At 31.3% G+C, this 16,845-nt stretch overlaps 1 protein-coding gene across 1 annotated transcript in view; it reads left to right on the top strand.

Moving 5' to 3' along the window:
• The window catches only part of insc (inscuteable), a 94,851-nt gene that overhangs the window by 36,840 nt on the left and 41,166 nt on the right, over positions 1-16,845 (top strand). The window lies entirely within an intron of this gene.

Below are 16,845 nucleotides of genomic sequence, written 5' to 3'. Positions count from 1 at the left end.
AGAGGAAGAGCAAATGATTTTTCGAAATCAGCTGTTTGTGCGAAATGTGTGAAAATTGGAACAAAATAAATTAAAGAAAATTTGTAAAAAACACTGAAAAACGTTTATATTTTATTATCGACGCTATTTTGTACAAAAAAAGCAATAGAATATATTGCCGCAGTGTTATATTTTTTTGAGTGAAGTGCTTTCATAATTGTAAATGTGTTTTTGTTGTTCTTTTGGCTAATTCCCTGCCGTGGCCACCAAGTTTTGTTAAAACGGATTCCTGCACGAATATAGTTGACATATTCTGAATTTTATGGATGCTAATTTCGTTGCACTGGCCTAAAATACTTTATGAAGATTTATTTGTTCTTTCCGCAAGGATTGTTTTCGTTTTCGCTTCACCTTACTCTACTCCGGCAGCTTGCTTTGGCATATAACTGGACCCAACGAACAGACACAAATTATAGCTGTCTATTATAATGGAATCAATAGCCGCGGGATTATTTGTGGAGTTGGAAACAAACGCATACGAAAATGGCCAGACGAGAATGGAAAGACAAATATTGCGAGATTTGTGTAATCCATTTGAGATGAGTGACGAATTTTAAGAAATTGAACTTAAAAGTGGTAAAGTATAATAACTTATTTTCTTATTTAGGTTAAAAAAAAACCTTCGACTTAATAACGATGCTTTCAAGTATGTGTTAGATACTTTTGCGGGGCAAATACGGCCAAGGACTTCGACATCGACATGTTGTTTTTGACCTGGAAACATATAAAGAACAATCATCATCAAGCCTTCCATGTTTCTTAACAAGTTTTACTTAAATTTTTGTTAAAATTCTGTTATAAATTAATAAAAAAATAAAAAGAAAATATCTTTCCGCCAACAAATTTGCAACTTAGAAAAATGGAACTACGATCGAAATGCAGAATACACAAAATCGAACGATTCGAAGTTGGATCGAAAGAGATTGGAACACAGAATACCAAATTTGCCAAATCGAAAAAATTCCAATTCAAGTCGAAATGCAGAATAGGGGTGATTATAGGAGAAAGCCATGAGAAGCGGGATTTAGATAACAAAAAACAATAAAAACAAAAAAATCGGATATAGTGGCATTTGGTCACTAAATAAAATGAAAAGTCATTTGTAGACTGTAATAGTTTACACTTTAAACGCGTAGCACTATTTAATACAGCGTACCCTGTCGTACCTATATGTATCATATAGTACATATGTCAAGTTGAATTGTTATTAAAACTCAATTGATTTTCACACCGAACAGTTTTCAGTTGGTATTAAACTGTTATTGCGTTGTACAAACAACTTGTTTTCTACCCATTGTTTATTATTATTGTATAATTTCTTGTGTATTTTCAGCTGCAAAAATGTCCAAAGAAAGCAAACAAAATACATACATGATATGGAATCCATATTAATACAACAGGATTTTACCGCGCTTATTTTCAAACAATATACATACATATGTCGTTTTTTAATTACACACACTGAATGTATATTATAAGCGATATATTGTGTAACGTTATTGCGGAAAATTATAATTTGATATGCGCATATGTACATGGCGCTCAGCGCTCATGGATGAAATTTATTTTTCACTGTTTATTTTGATCCTTTGGCTTGCTTATCCGCTTCGTTTTTATTTGGTTTATTTTACATTATAAATGTGGAAATTCAATAACATACTTAAGTAGTAATAATACAATACAATACTGTTCTAGCAAAGAGTGGAAAACTTAATGTGAAAGGACAGCTGTACAATGCATTGCGATAACATACATAAATACATTCATATTCGCTTTAACTGCATGAGTTCTGTTTTTCGATGCACAACAGTCCATTAAAAAAAGCGTTGTGAAAAATAAGAGGGTGATCTCAATAAAATAAAAATTTGTACAAATTAATTCAGAAGTGGGATATTTGTAAAATTGGTTTTCGAGCGAGGCTGATTTGTAAAAAATAAATGCAAAGCGCAATAACTTCCGAAGAGATTTTAGGCCAAGCTTCTCTTCCAATTTGCGTCGTGCTTCTATTTAATTTTCTTTCAAACTGGCGGGACGGGACCTACATGTTTAATGCCGACTCCTGGCGGCATCTGTAAGGCAGATGAATTTTGACTGAGAGTTTTTCATGGCAGAAATACACTCCAGACTGCTAAATTACTGCCGAGGGGCGACCCCGCTTAAAAAAAACTTTTCTAATTGAAAAAACATTTTTCTTAATTTTCGATGTTGCTTTGAGCGGGAGTTGAACCTAGAATCTTCAATGTGGTAAACGGATCAAGTTTCGTGCTTGTGCCCTATTCGGAAGAGATAAGAAATTGTCTGAGGGAGAGGGATGTGTGCACAACGTTTGTTAATCAATTTATCGGTAATGTACTAGCCTATTTCCGGTCAAAACGGCAATGCTGACTTTTTCTTCTAGTTGCGGATAAGATTTTTCTGCGCTGCGATCTTAGCACACTATTTGCTAAAAAAAGGAATACTTTTTCCTTCGTTTTCGTATAATACATATATATAAAATGATCTCCATCTCTACCATCTACCACTCATACGCTCAGTTGAACGACCGGAGAAACACGTAACACCACCACAGCAATGGGAAATTGTTACACAATGCATACACTCTCAAATAGCCCTATGCATACAGAATGCAACTATTAGTTTTCCTGCTCACAATATCGACGTGATGATTTTTGTATGAAATCATCGAAATTAATGGCATTCTCGCTTTTAACCGCCACCATGCATACGAGCTTTGACTTCGAATACAATTCAATTGAAATTATTGTTCTTTTACACTCTAGCCGATATGGCAATGACTGTTGGTTGGCATGCCATAATAATCATTAAGCATAATAGAGCGGTAAATATTAATTGAAAAGCGCACCAAAGTAGAAGGCATAAAGTAGCTACTTTTATATAGTTCTTTCTATTATTGTTGTAATAATAATATTTATATATGCTGTTGATGCTTGGCGTTCCTTTTGAATACCTAGAACCTTAAGGAGTTATAATAACCTTACTACAACAACAGTATTCTGTTCCATTTTTGTAATCCTTTAAATTTTTTATTAATTTTGTTTCCTCCCATTATTTTTCAGCAATAAATTTTGTTATATTTGTGGGTGGTTATGGATATGATTGTTTTTTAAGGCTGACTACGTAGTAATATTCATGGTTGTAGCTAATAGACGTTGAGACCGCAACAAGCAAACGGTAATAATACATACCATATCAATAACAACTGTTGTTAACAAGTGAAATAAAGGTTTAAACAAATGCATGCATGCACGAGCATATATTCGTACATGTACTACCACCACAACGCGATTCAGAGTTTTATTTATTGTTCGAAAAATGAACACCAATATCTCATTCTTCAGCAGATGCTTTCATACATCTACCTGATAATACTCTTGCATAGTAGTAATGACACTGGAATCAAACACCTGACTAGTAAGAAAACATACCGGTGTAAAACTAGAAGCATCTGGCTACGGCTGTTCCATACGTCTTCCGTTTCTTAGCGACGGGTTTTATAAGTGATCTGCCCAAGAAGCCAATTCCTGCGTTAGAGTATGCCGCTTTTGCACTAGCGTATGCAGCTCGCTTCAGTTCCGCGTATATATGCTTCATATTTTATAGCGACTTTTAACAGGTATCATGAATGCTTCAAAATAGCGCCCTTCTCTCGAGAATTGCTGTTAGATTAGCAGCAGTACATTTTAATTCAAAAAATATTTAAGCGAGCTCATCGTCAGCAGTCGAGTTGTTCAATGACGCGGTCTTCTAAAACTGCATTAAAAAAACTGTAAATAGAACCTAACCGAAGTTTACTGTTTTCGCCACCAGTGGCCCAATTAAAATCCTCTTCCACGTAAGCCGCCTCGCAAAACAATGAGATGCACTGTTGCGCACTACAAGTTTAATAACCTCTGGCGTTAGTCAAATGCATAGCGGGACAGTAGATAGTACACTGAGCTGTATGTATTTAAATGCATTAATTAAAGGCAGCGACTATTTATTAGAGCTAGAACTAGTACAGTCTCTTAATGCTATTTTACTGCGCTAGTTCGGAACCAGTGCGCCTTGCTGTAGGCTGTCTAATCATCTTCATTTATCAAACTTGAATTTTTATTTTTTTGCCGATTGGTCGCTTATTTAGAAAGATGACTAGCAGTAATTGACTTCATACTAGTTTTGAAACAGTTCGCGTGATTGCTGGACATAATTTATTCTTGTATGTTTACAATTCAGCTACAATTTAACACATGTCCATAAGTGTGTTGATATCTTAATTAATCTACGAACGTATTCAACGAAATGGCCCATTGACTTCGCTATTTCCATGTGATTTACGCTGCCTTTGGGATTTTGGAAGGTTTTTGTTTTACTTCTGCTTTTTGGTGCATGTTATTTATATACAACTTTTCATTAAAACTGGGCGCTTAATTTTTTCAATTAAATAGGTTCATAAATTTCCTTAATTATACTGAGTACCAGCATATTCTGTTGCTGCGGTTAAAATTCGTATCGAAGCAAAAATTTGGACAGCGCCTAGGTATTATAGTCTTCCAAAACGGATGTTTTGATGTCGATATAGGGTTGAAACGTGTCCGAAGATGATTCCTCGTGAAATTTTACTATATGTACCCTAAGAATACATATCTCTCTCAATAGACCTGGATTGTGAAAAAACGAGTTTGATAGTCATGAATGAGTACTTGTTCGCCCGGAATATATGGTCCCGTGCCTGAGATTCGAAAGAAATATTGGGGCTACAATTGTGGTGGAGGGTTGGTGCCGGGGTGCAGAAATGGCAGAACACGTTATATACGTGTATACGGATGGTTCCAAATTAATGGAAGAGGTTGGATCTGCTGTTTACTGTGTTTTACCATAGTTTGTCGTCGACTTTAAATAATAAATAAATAAATAAATAAATAAATAAATAAACAATATTTAAAATAAATTGAATATGTTTTAGTATTTATTTCAAAGTGAGGAAAATGAATATCTAAAATGTATTAAGTATAAAAATAGCAATTTGAGAACGTTTCTTTGCAACATTACTACGTGTACTTCATTTCCGTTCTCTCTGCGAAATATTGCGATTTTATAAATGCTGCATTGTGATCTGTTCAATTGTTAAACGAAACCAAGTGTTCGTAAAATTGGATGTAACGCATTTTAAATCTCAGTTAGTTTTATTTGCATTTGGCCTATTGATTGTATTTCTTACTGATTGATGAAGCTTGCGAATATAAGAGCAAAAATAAATATTTATCGATATGCTATTTGTAAACACACTTGTGTATATATGTATACTGATGTATCTGCATTAGACTGTTTCAGAAAGTACGTTAGTCTTTTTTCTCTTACAACTTTTTATAAGCCAATAATTTAAAACAGTGAACAATATTTTAGTTATGTCCTTTTTTCTTAAGTTTCATTATATCAAAAAATTAATATTGATTTATTAAAGTAAGATCTAACAATAGTCAACTAGATTTTGCCAATAATCAAATAATGTAATTGATTTGAAATTAATTAACTCATAATAGTCTAGTCAATATATTAGTCACTCGATCGGGAAATAATCTGAAAATAATTAGATTATGTTATTAATTAAATAATTTGACACTTTTCAAATAAGGTATTCTAGTAATTAAATTATAAAACAAATTCCATTAATAATATTAGTTATGCGATCAAAAAAAAAAAAAAAAAAAGATTCTGCAATTAATCAAATTATACGACTTAATTACATATTTAAATTTTAAAAACAACTCAAAACAATTAATTTATATTTAGCTAAATTTTCTAATGACAAATAATCAAATAAATATTTTAGTTATATGATGAAAAATAAAGACCATGCGAATAATCACATCATGCAGCTTAATAACTCAATTTATAAACTAATTATTAAATTAAATAAGGAAAAATAATCAACTGAACTGAAAATTATGTTATTAATTTATTTAAATTGAAAATAATTTAGTCTTGTGATAAACAAAATAAAATAAAGTAAAATGATTGGAACGATGGAAAGGAGATCAGGTGATTTCTTTACTTGAATAAATTTACTGAAAGTCGTAAACCGATAGTAGTCATAGACAGACAAATTTAAAGACTTTTATTTTTATGTTTACTTTACTTTTTAGTTAGTTTTTAGTATCTTACGGATAATAATCAACTAAAAATATCAGCCTTGTGTTATTTTAGTCGTTTGATAAAGAAGAAAAAAACTAAAAAGATTCTGCAAATAACCCAATTATTTGATTTACTTACTCAAAGTAAGGAATTTAAAATAATTAATTTATAATATTGGTCATGCTATAAAAAACGAAGTGAGTGCAGTACGTGAAGTCATGCAATTTATTGAACTAAGTAATTTTATTATTTATTAAAAAAAATATTCCACAACCAACGAAGTCTATAAAAAAATAAAAGAAGTCGTGTTATTAATTTGTTTAAATTAATTGAAAATATTCAGGATATATTATTGGTATTTTGATAAAAAACAAAAACATATGAAAAAATAGTTATGTTATTTATTCACTTGCATTCATTAATTCATTGCAACTGGCCAACTAATAACATTAGTCCACGACAAAAAAACAAAGAGATTGTATTAGTCTATGTACTTAAGAGTTTTTTTAGTTATTTATAAATTGTCTAACTAAAACTAATCAATTAAAAATATAAGTCATATGATTAAAAAAAAAGAAAAAACAAAGACTATATCGAAATAATCAAATACAGAGATGAATTCAATTTAATTAATTAACAAAAAGAAAATAATTAAAATATTAGTAATGTGATCAGAAATTAAATTAAATTATTCCGCAATCAATTCAATCATGTGATCTATTTTTTTTGAAAATAATTAAATAATAATATAGCCATGCAAAAAAAGATGCAATACAAATAATAAAATCTTTTAATTAAAAAAATAAATGAAAAATTTAATAAAATTATTAGTCTTGGGAACAAAAAGTTTCTGCAACTAATAAAATTACGTGACTTATTTATTTGAAATAATTTTAGTCAGATTAAACAAAAATTAAAACATTCTACACATTATATAGTATTGTCATTTATACAATCAAATTCACAAATAAAGAATAATCAAGCAAATATTGTAATCATGCGACTAAAAGAGAATGATATACAATTTTTTTAAATACTAAAATTATATCATTTATTTATTTAAAATAAATAATCAATTGGTTAAGCTTATTGGAATTCAAATAAAAAGTTTCTGCTAATAATCAAGTCAAGTAGTTTATTTAATCAAATTAAATAATGAAAAAAAACTTATTATAGTAGCCATGCGACAAAAAAGGATAATTTAAAAATCATAAAATTTATATAATTTATTAAAACTAAATAATCAATTGGTTAAGATTGTTCACATAAATTATATCATTATTCATTAATTTAAGTAAATAATTTCAAATAATCTACTAATAATATTAGTTATGCGATGAAAACAATAAATAGATTTTGAATATAATCAAATCATGGAATTAACTAAAATAAATAAACAAATAATTTCATTAGTCACGCAAATAAAAACGCAAATAAAAATATTTTAAAAATTTGATTTTGCAATGTTCTTCTCGAACGCGATTGTGATTTCACCAACTTGTACGCTTTATGCGTCCTAACATTTTTAAGAATTTTGTTTTATATCGGAACGGTCTAATGATAAACTTATGTACCTAGGCATGTTCAATACATTGTTTATTGCAGCTTCGTATTTTTTTTTTCGAAATTGTGCATACTTATGAATACCCTATTTACACAGAAATACCTAGATATATACATATTTACATTTTTGCATAAATACGCATATTTTCATGCTAATAAAATATGTATGCTCAAATAAGTATTTGTATTCATTTCCATTGAAGTATGTCAACAATTTTGGTTACGTTTACAAATAAAAAAAAAAAAAAAAAATAGTTTTCTTCATATTGCTATTGAAAATGGGCGAATAATGCATATTTTATTTATTTGATTGGGAAAATATTATGTAAATATGTATTATAAACAAAGATTTACTTTACTGCTCAATTGCAAGCATTGCATCTAGGATAAATAGATAAATAATATACCAAATAAATTCTATCGTATTCGAGAGGCGTTCTAGAGTTGGCAGATCAAGAGATTCTTGAGATTCTTACCCGTGACTGTGATTGAACAGCGATAGAAGAGCAATGATCTAAATCGCAGTTCACAATCACGGTGACCAATAATCGTAATCACAAATCCAATCAGCTTTCGTCACAGCAGAACAATTCGCTGCGGCAATGTGAGTAAATGTCTTTGATTTTTGCTACTAGTCATTGCTAGATATCACCGTAAGTTGCTAGTCACTTGTGATTGCGTAATGAACTTCAGTTAAACTGCAGCACAAATCACAGGTTTCTTTGATTTATATTAACGTAGCTAATTGTGCCTCTGGCGAGAGCTGTGATTATAATAGACAGATGCCGTCACAGTCAGTCAGTCAATCATGCAAATTCATTTGGGCTTTCTGTTGCTGTGACAACATACATAGCCATAATACAAGTACATTAATATTTTCCAGCTATATCGGCCTCAACATCTTTCCTAGGTGCTTCCTCGCCTCTTTAGGTGGGTAAATAAATTTCCCCTTTATAATCTATTCACTCAAAGATTATCGGTTACCAGGTCGCCTTATTTCATTTTACAGGACTTTGTCTAGTGTTTGAAAGCTTCCATCAACGTTTTCTTTTTTGAAAAGGCCCTGTGTTTTTTTCATGGTCGCTGGTAACCAAATTTTTTCTCAGCATATGCTCCTTCTCCTTTCGCGCATATGCCAACAGCGACGAGACGATCGAAAAGTCGCGTGAACGATAGTACTTGGCGAAGACGTCTCTATCCCCCCACCAATCCGACACTGAAAGGTGTTTATGAGAACTCCTATAAATGTCACAAGGCTTTAAGCGTTTGTCTTCATCAAAGAAGGGCTTTATCATTATCCGAGGCTTTGTTGGAACTTCGATCGGAGTTTGATTTTACGTGAAGGGTCCCAAGCCCTTTCCGCAGCCCTTTCAATGGAGACAGTTTTAAGGGTACCGTTTTGTATAGCGAGCGAGTATAGCCTTTGGTGGTTGAGCGCTGCCGACCCCCTATATGCCGACTATAGCATAATTGAACTCAAACATCCTGAAGAAGTCAGCACTTAAACCACAAGCTCTTTTTCCGTGAATGGCCATTAGAAGCTTTGCCTACTTTGATGGACTTGAACACATTGACTCTGCGCCAAACTTTCTATAAGAAGATCAGTTGTTTAAAATAAAAAGATTTAAGTTTCTGATAACTTATTTTGAGGCTTAAGCTGTATCTCGAGTAAAAATATGGTAAATAAAACCCCCAGCGAACAGAGAAATAACAGTGTCAAATTTTTTCAAATTTCCTCAAAAGAACTTTTTTATGAATTTTGCTACTGAACCCAAATATTTCGAAAAAACTCGAGAAAATTGTACACACATTTCGAATTTCTTATTTGGAGTTCTCTGAACTTTTTTGAGCAAACAGTTTTGTAGCCTCATCAATTTTAATCCAATAAAGTACAAGTAATGAGAAGCTGAACGTTTGCATTGAGTTTTGAGAACTTTCGTACGAAGCGTGTTTTAGATTTTCTTCCATGTAAAAAAAGTTTTACATCTAAAATGCCCTCCGAAAAAACTCTCAAAAAACAACACGAGTGTAATTTTGAGTTTTTTAAACTCAAAGTGATTGAGTGATTTTTCTTTTCGCTACTTTATATGAACCTCGCTATATATATATTGGTGCGAAAATAACATAATAAATATTGTAACAAATTTACTGCAATTCCCCTTATTTGTAATCTTCTGCTAACGTTCGTATAGCTAAACTGTTGAATAAATAACTCCAATATTGAATAGTGGAAAAATGGCCTTTATTAAAGTACTTCACAATAACACTTATACTTTGTAACTAGCTTGCTTAATAACCAAACTGACTGATAGCTTAAATGAAACTGATTTTTCGCCTCCACTGTTGTCGCCCTTTTATACTGTCCGACCTCCTCGCTGCATAATTCTAGGCTTTTCTAATTCCAGAACTTACTAGTTAGTTATACATTTCTCAGCTACAACTACAGATGTATAATTTTTATAGCTTCTCTCATACCCCATGCGTTTGTATGTGTGAGCGACACTTCCACAATCACAATTGCATACCTTTAGAGTATTTCAGATAAGATATCTGCATGTGCTTGTGCGTTGCTGCTCCGCCGCATGCACGCGTATGTGTAGACATAATGATTGAATTACTGATGTGAATTCGCGTCACTGCTTAGCATCGGCCTAGAGATGGCAGTACCCCTTAGTGCCGCCAACATTCGTAACAATATGTATTGTAGCGAATTTATGTTATCGTTCGAATCGCTGATCTGTCGAATAAATAACTCAGACATTCCGTATAGCAAAATGTTCTTTATTTTCTATACTAAAATGGTAGTAGTATTTTAAAATTATTTTACTCGCGTACTTCACAATTTCTCAGCTTGCATTGCATTTATACTTTCAGTTGCTTCGTTTGCCAATTTCTCCCAGGGTCTAGACTTTTACGAACAGCCTGCTCGAATACTTGCTAATATATATTCCTCGTTTCTGTATCACATACTTGGTTTTCATTTAGCTATATACTTGTATATGCGTTTGTAATGTCATCTTTGCTCTTAGCTGATTACATGTATGCGAAATATTTTCTTCGCTCTCAGCTTTGCTGTTTACATTGGATGTGTGACTGCTTGCTTTGCTGTTGTTTTGCATTCATTTACTAGAAGAATAGTGTGGTATCGGAACTGCTAATATTCAGCACAATATCTTAGGTGAAATATAAAAACAAATGCGGTAAAATACAAAAAAAAAAAAAAAAAATTGGTGCGTTTACTTATGCACGCGCGTGAGAAGTTATTCTTCTTTGGCATTAAAAGATAGTTTTTAATTAAAATGCAAATAACTTATAACAATAAAATAATAAAAGGCTTGGGAAAAGATAGTCAATAAAGTCAATAAAGTTCAGTTTAAATATGAAAATTTAAACAAATTAATATTTATTTTCTTACATTAAGTGTAACATAAACTCGCGAACAAATGGAAAATTATTTTTTTTTTAATTATGTTCACTGCCATAGCCACTTTCGGTAATGACTGAGTCGGAACATCACTTATTAGGGGCTTATGATAAAAAAGGCTTAGTATTTACCAAAATTCAGGCAAATCGTACCGTGAATTCAATTTACTCGAATATATCGGACCTGGTCTGCTTTCCGCAACACATAGGAACAGTCTAGGGGTTGCTGTTTGTTAAACATGGATGTATATATTTGATGTGGTGAAAGTCCCACTCAAAGCAAGTTTGCTCGCACAACTCACAGCGAAAATACACATGAACTGCATTTTCAACCTGCTATTTTTCACAATGTTTACATAATGTGCCTAAAGAAGTACCACTTCAATAATGCAACTAGAAAGTAAGAAATATAAGTTGATAGACTGCGCACACACACATTCTCATACGTATATTTTACAGTATTTGCACATACATATGCAGATATGTTGCATCTCTCACTGCAATTTACTTTATTGTTGTTACTTCTGCCTTTTCGAGTTTATATTTACCTTTGTGTTAATAAATTATGTAAGAAAACAGGCATACATACATACATGTATAAACACGCTTTTGCATATGTATAAAAAATTCAGCAATAAAAAACAAGTAAGGACGGGACTGTCTTCGGCTGTGCAGAAGACTTCATACCTTTCATGAATGGGGCTGAACAATAATCTTATCCCGTTCGTAATCTCCAAATAATCGGATGTATAAGATAAGAAATATATAGTGAACAGATGTACATACCTAAACGATTAATATAAGATAAATATATAATAAAAAAATAAATATAAATAAATATAAAATAAAAAATAAAAAATAAAATAAAAAATGGCAAAAAACCCCCTTATCTGAACGATCCGTTGTATGGGATATATATTATATATAACTCCGATCGAAATGATTTTTACAGGAAATCTTCTATGATATATTAGAATATATATCACCAAGTTTCACGTTTTTATATTGGAAACTAAGGGAGAAATGGCAAAAAATCTCCATCTGAACGATCGGTTGTATGGGATAGGTTTATATGTCTAATATAATACAAAAATACATCCTTGCCAAATTTCATTGAGATATCTCAAAATTTGACGGACTAGTTGCGTTCAAACAGACGGACGGACGGACGGACAGACCGACATGGCTATATCAACTCAGTTCGTCGGCGTGATCAATTTGGTATACTTAATGGTGAGTCTATCTTTTATATTTCTCAACGTTACAAACATCGCACTAAAGTTAATATACCATTTCATGTTCATGAAAGGTATAAAAAATTGCCATGCAACAAAATTTGTATTGCTACTGTTAACCTCAATTTGTATTCATTTCACTGCGCTCCATTCCCTCGTTCGCTCATTCATCAATTGTGTTTGTATTTGTAGGTAATATTTTTTGGGTTTGACTGTCAATTAAATGTGAATGCAGGTTGACATTTTGGGCTATAAAAAGTGTCTACAACGCATGCATACGTACATATGTAAATGCACATATTTTTTTATATGTGCCCATGCCAGAGATAAGTTTCGTATGAACAAAAAAAAAAACACTTTTTATTCTCTGCATGCAGGTGTGCTCGTATTTAGCTTGTAGCGTACTTTAACCGTAATTTGGTTGTTGGCTGCATTTTTTTTTTGTTTGTGGTCATGTCAATCGAGCTTAACATTTAACGACCCGCACACATGCAAATTTATTTATCAACATACATATTCAGCTGCAAATAAATATAAATATATATATATATTTTTTAACAATGTCAGTAAGTATTGGAAAAAAAATTTAGTTGCGTATTTTTTTGTTATGAAAAACGATTAACTTTGCTCGAAATAAATTCTTAAAAATTTTTTTTACTGTTTCTGTTACTAAAAAAAATAAAGATGATTCTTGGTGCGTTAATTTATCATTGTGCATGTGCGCGTGGCTGTTGATTGTATTTGGCCTATGTTGCTGTTATCAATATGTCAACGCATTTTGGTATTCAGTTTGATGATTTAAATGTAAATCATTTATTTTTTAACAAGTTTTATTTTATTTTTAAATTTATCACAGAAAAACAAAATTTAAAAAAATAATTAAATGAATTGGTAATTTGTGCTGTTGAAGTTAAATATGGCGCTTTTTAGTCACTTTTTTCCACAAATTTTTGAAAATATTTAAGGAAATTTGTTGAAATTGAATTTTTCGGCATTAAGTTTGATGGCTAAGAAAAAATTGTGCAATATACCATAAAAATTGTGCAATATGCAAAATAACTCGTTTCTAATAGCTGTATGAATCAAATAATGCTTTTAAGGGTATTTCCATACTTTAAGATAATTACTTGCATTGTTGTTGTTTGATGATGAAACCAGTGTGTCGAATTAATAAAGAAAAGTACAAGAAGATGAAAAAGGTGTACGTCTATAAAGTTAATGTTTTTAAACTAACTCAAGCTCACCCAGGGGTTAAACCACAAACCAGGTATCATGTGCCTTTCGAACGAAACCAACAATTAATTGTTTTATTATAGACTTAATATTGATAGCGGATTATTATCGCCGAGTTATCAGTTTGCTCTGGCTTGTTATTGAATTGCGATCAGTTTCTTTTTAGTTTCTTATCATTTTTATTGAAGTTTTATCTGCATCTGTTTAACAACAAACCGATGGATCGTCGTTGACAAATCAATAACACGCCGCAAAATAAAAAAAGCATAATACCTCTATAAATAATGGATAGCTTTTTTAAAAAATAATCGAAAACTTTTCGCTAAATAATAGACAATTTTTCGATAAAAATTTTTTGCTACCAAAACATACGAATTGCTCCCCGATAACAAACTCAAATCAGATCAATTCGATTATCGATTTGAACTTTCTGATTGTAAATCAATTACTTTTCGAGTATCAACCCAAAATTTCGACAAAAAATCGATAACTATCTGATAACTAACCGATAACCCTTTGATCACAAATCGATACCATATTTATAATATATCGGCAAATTTTGGATAAAAAAGTCGACAAATTTTCGAAAACATCTCGTCACCTTACGATAAAAAATCGATAATTTTTTGTATATTAAATTTTTGGATACCATATTTGTACTTTTTTGGTAAATAATTGTCAAATTTTTATAAGATTATAGCAAGGCCGTAACTTCTAAATAAAAGTTCCCTTTATTATTGGTGGTAAGTTCGTTCATTACACTTCGATAACAAATTGATAACACCCTGTCTGGTTTCTGCTCCGGCTTCGGTTTTGGCTTCAGCTGTTACTTCCAAGCTTTTCCCTTTTATACCCTCATTTTATTTTTCCTTTCTTTTCTCTTCTGCTGCTTTTCTTGCCTTGCTTTATCTTCACATTCGTGACGAAGATCTTAAGAATTAATTGATTTTGTTTTATTGATATGACATGGAATGACGGAAAATCGTTAAAAATTTAAATCGATCTTAAAAATCGTTATTATTATCCAAATATTTATCGACATTTTCAACCTCCTCTTCTTTTGTTTCATCTTTTTTACTTACACTGCTTTTCTTTTGTTGTTTTACTTCCTGTATTATTTCGCTCATATCAAATCAATAGCATACATTGTTCCCACATAACGTTACAGCGTAGTGACTACTTTTACCCGGTACCGGGTTAGGTTTCGATTATGTTACAGATACTTTCAGTCTCAACTTCAATTTCCGATATGGCCTCGGTGCCTTATCAGATTTTTTTCAGTTAGGTTGCGATTCAGTTCTGTTTTTGGTTCCGTTTTTATTCTAATTCTAGTTTAACACAATTTTGTTTACAGTTTCAGTTCAAGATGCAGTTCTGATTCCGGTTCAAGTTCTGGTTCCATTGTTGGTTCTTTTCTGGTTCTGCTACAGCTTCGTTCTGGTTCCAACTACAGCTTTGTTTCTTTTACGGTTTCGTTTAGTGTTAAATTTCCAGGTTTGTTTCGATTTTGGTTTCGAGTCTTGGTTGAGTTCTGATTCGGTTTTGAGTTTGGTTTCCCCTCTGTTCTAATTTCGATTCTAGATTCGGTATCAGTTTCCCTTTTGATTTCAGTACTTGGATTTCTGTTTTGGTTTAAGTTCTGTGCTTGATTACGTCCCGGTTACAGTTATAGTCACGCTTTGACTTTTGTATTCTGCATTCGGTTTTCATTCCAGTTTCGATGCTACGTTCGATTTTATAGAAGTGGCGAAAACTTTAGAATTTGCCAATTAATATCTTAATGTTTTAAATAACAATAATGATGACAAATATGAGTTATATCGTTTCTTATCACCAAATTAGCAGTTTTAGATATTTTAATTTCACATTACTTCTTTGAATAGCTTTTACACTTTTGGAGAGCAATGTTTTTTAGCTATTTATTTAATACAATTGAATTATTTCTTCGTTATGCTTACAACTTAGCAGAAATTTCAACAATAAATTTAATACAAAAGTTCAATTATTTAGCTCCCTCGAAATACTATGGAAACTTAAGCAGCTGAAATCATAAATACATAAATCTTCGGCATGACACTGCGTATACGTAACATTAAGCGTAATACGAATTTAATTTAATTTAATTTTATAAGCATGATTTGCATGATTCAAAAAATTTGGCAAATTGATGATATTTTACATAATAACAACATATATATTAAAGTGAGATATTTACATAAAATATACACTTATGAAATTTCTCAATTAAATAACATTTATTTGAATTTGAAGATTTGCATGTTTGAGAGCACAGTATTTACAGTGGCTGGAAGAAAAATAGCAGTGCAAGTTTCTGTCAATTAAATTTTTATTTTTGATATTTTAAGAAAAAACTTCTATAATTTTTTTAATTGAAGCTATGCAAGCCAAGCTTAAAAACTTTTACGCAAAAATTCGAGGAAATTGTGCAAAAATTTCATATTTTTCATTTGGGCTTTTCTGTTTGTTTTTTTTTGAGTATGTAGTTTTGTACCTCAATCCATGTCAGTCTAACCAAGTACAAGTTAAAGGTCTCTCGAAAATCGTATTGATTTTTTACAATTTTTTTACGAAAGGTGTTTTAGATTTTCCTTCATACAAAATAATGAATTTTTCTTAAATCTAAGAAAATATGAAAAACCCTTCGGAAAAGAAGAAAAAAATTAATTCAATTTTTGTGGAACCTACAACTGGTGCTTTTTTAGACTAAAATGTATTGGTCTACAAAAACGCATACTAAAAAAGTTTATAGAACTCCAAATAAAAAAAAATCGGCAATTGGCATGCACAGTCTCAATTATGGAATTTATAGAAGTTTGTTTTTACAATATTGAAAATAAAATAAGAAGAATTATTTTGATTGCTGATTTCAGCGACCTTTCTATGATTTGTCTAAAGTATCCATTTATTTAGCCGGCTCAAGGTCAATTTTAATAAAACACTAGTTTATTTTTATTGCCAATATATTTCGATTTCCATCGGATATCGTCAACAGAGGCTGCAACAATAATGTAAGTTAGCTTAAATCTACAAATTTTCCTTACATACATACAATTTTTCGTACGTCCATTATTTTGTTCTTAGCTAAACTACATACGTCCGTCCTGTTTGATATGCAGCTTTGAACTAATTTTTCCAATTACCTAGTAGGTGTCTGTAGTTATGTGAGCAGTTTGCAATGTCTATTTTGTAATTGAGCCTT

This window comes from Eurosta solidaginis, chromosome 3, assembly GCF_040869045.1.
Source record: "Eurosta solidaginis isolate ZX-2024a chromosome 3, ASM4086904v1, whole genome shotgun sequence".
NCBI lineage: Eukaryota > Metazoa > Arthropoda > Insecta > Diptera > Tephritidae > Eurosta > Eurosta solidaginis.
This window is presented reverse-complemented; position numbering and strand designations above follow the sequence as displayed.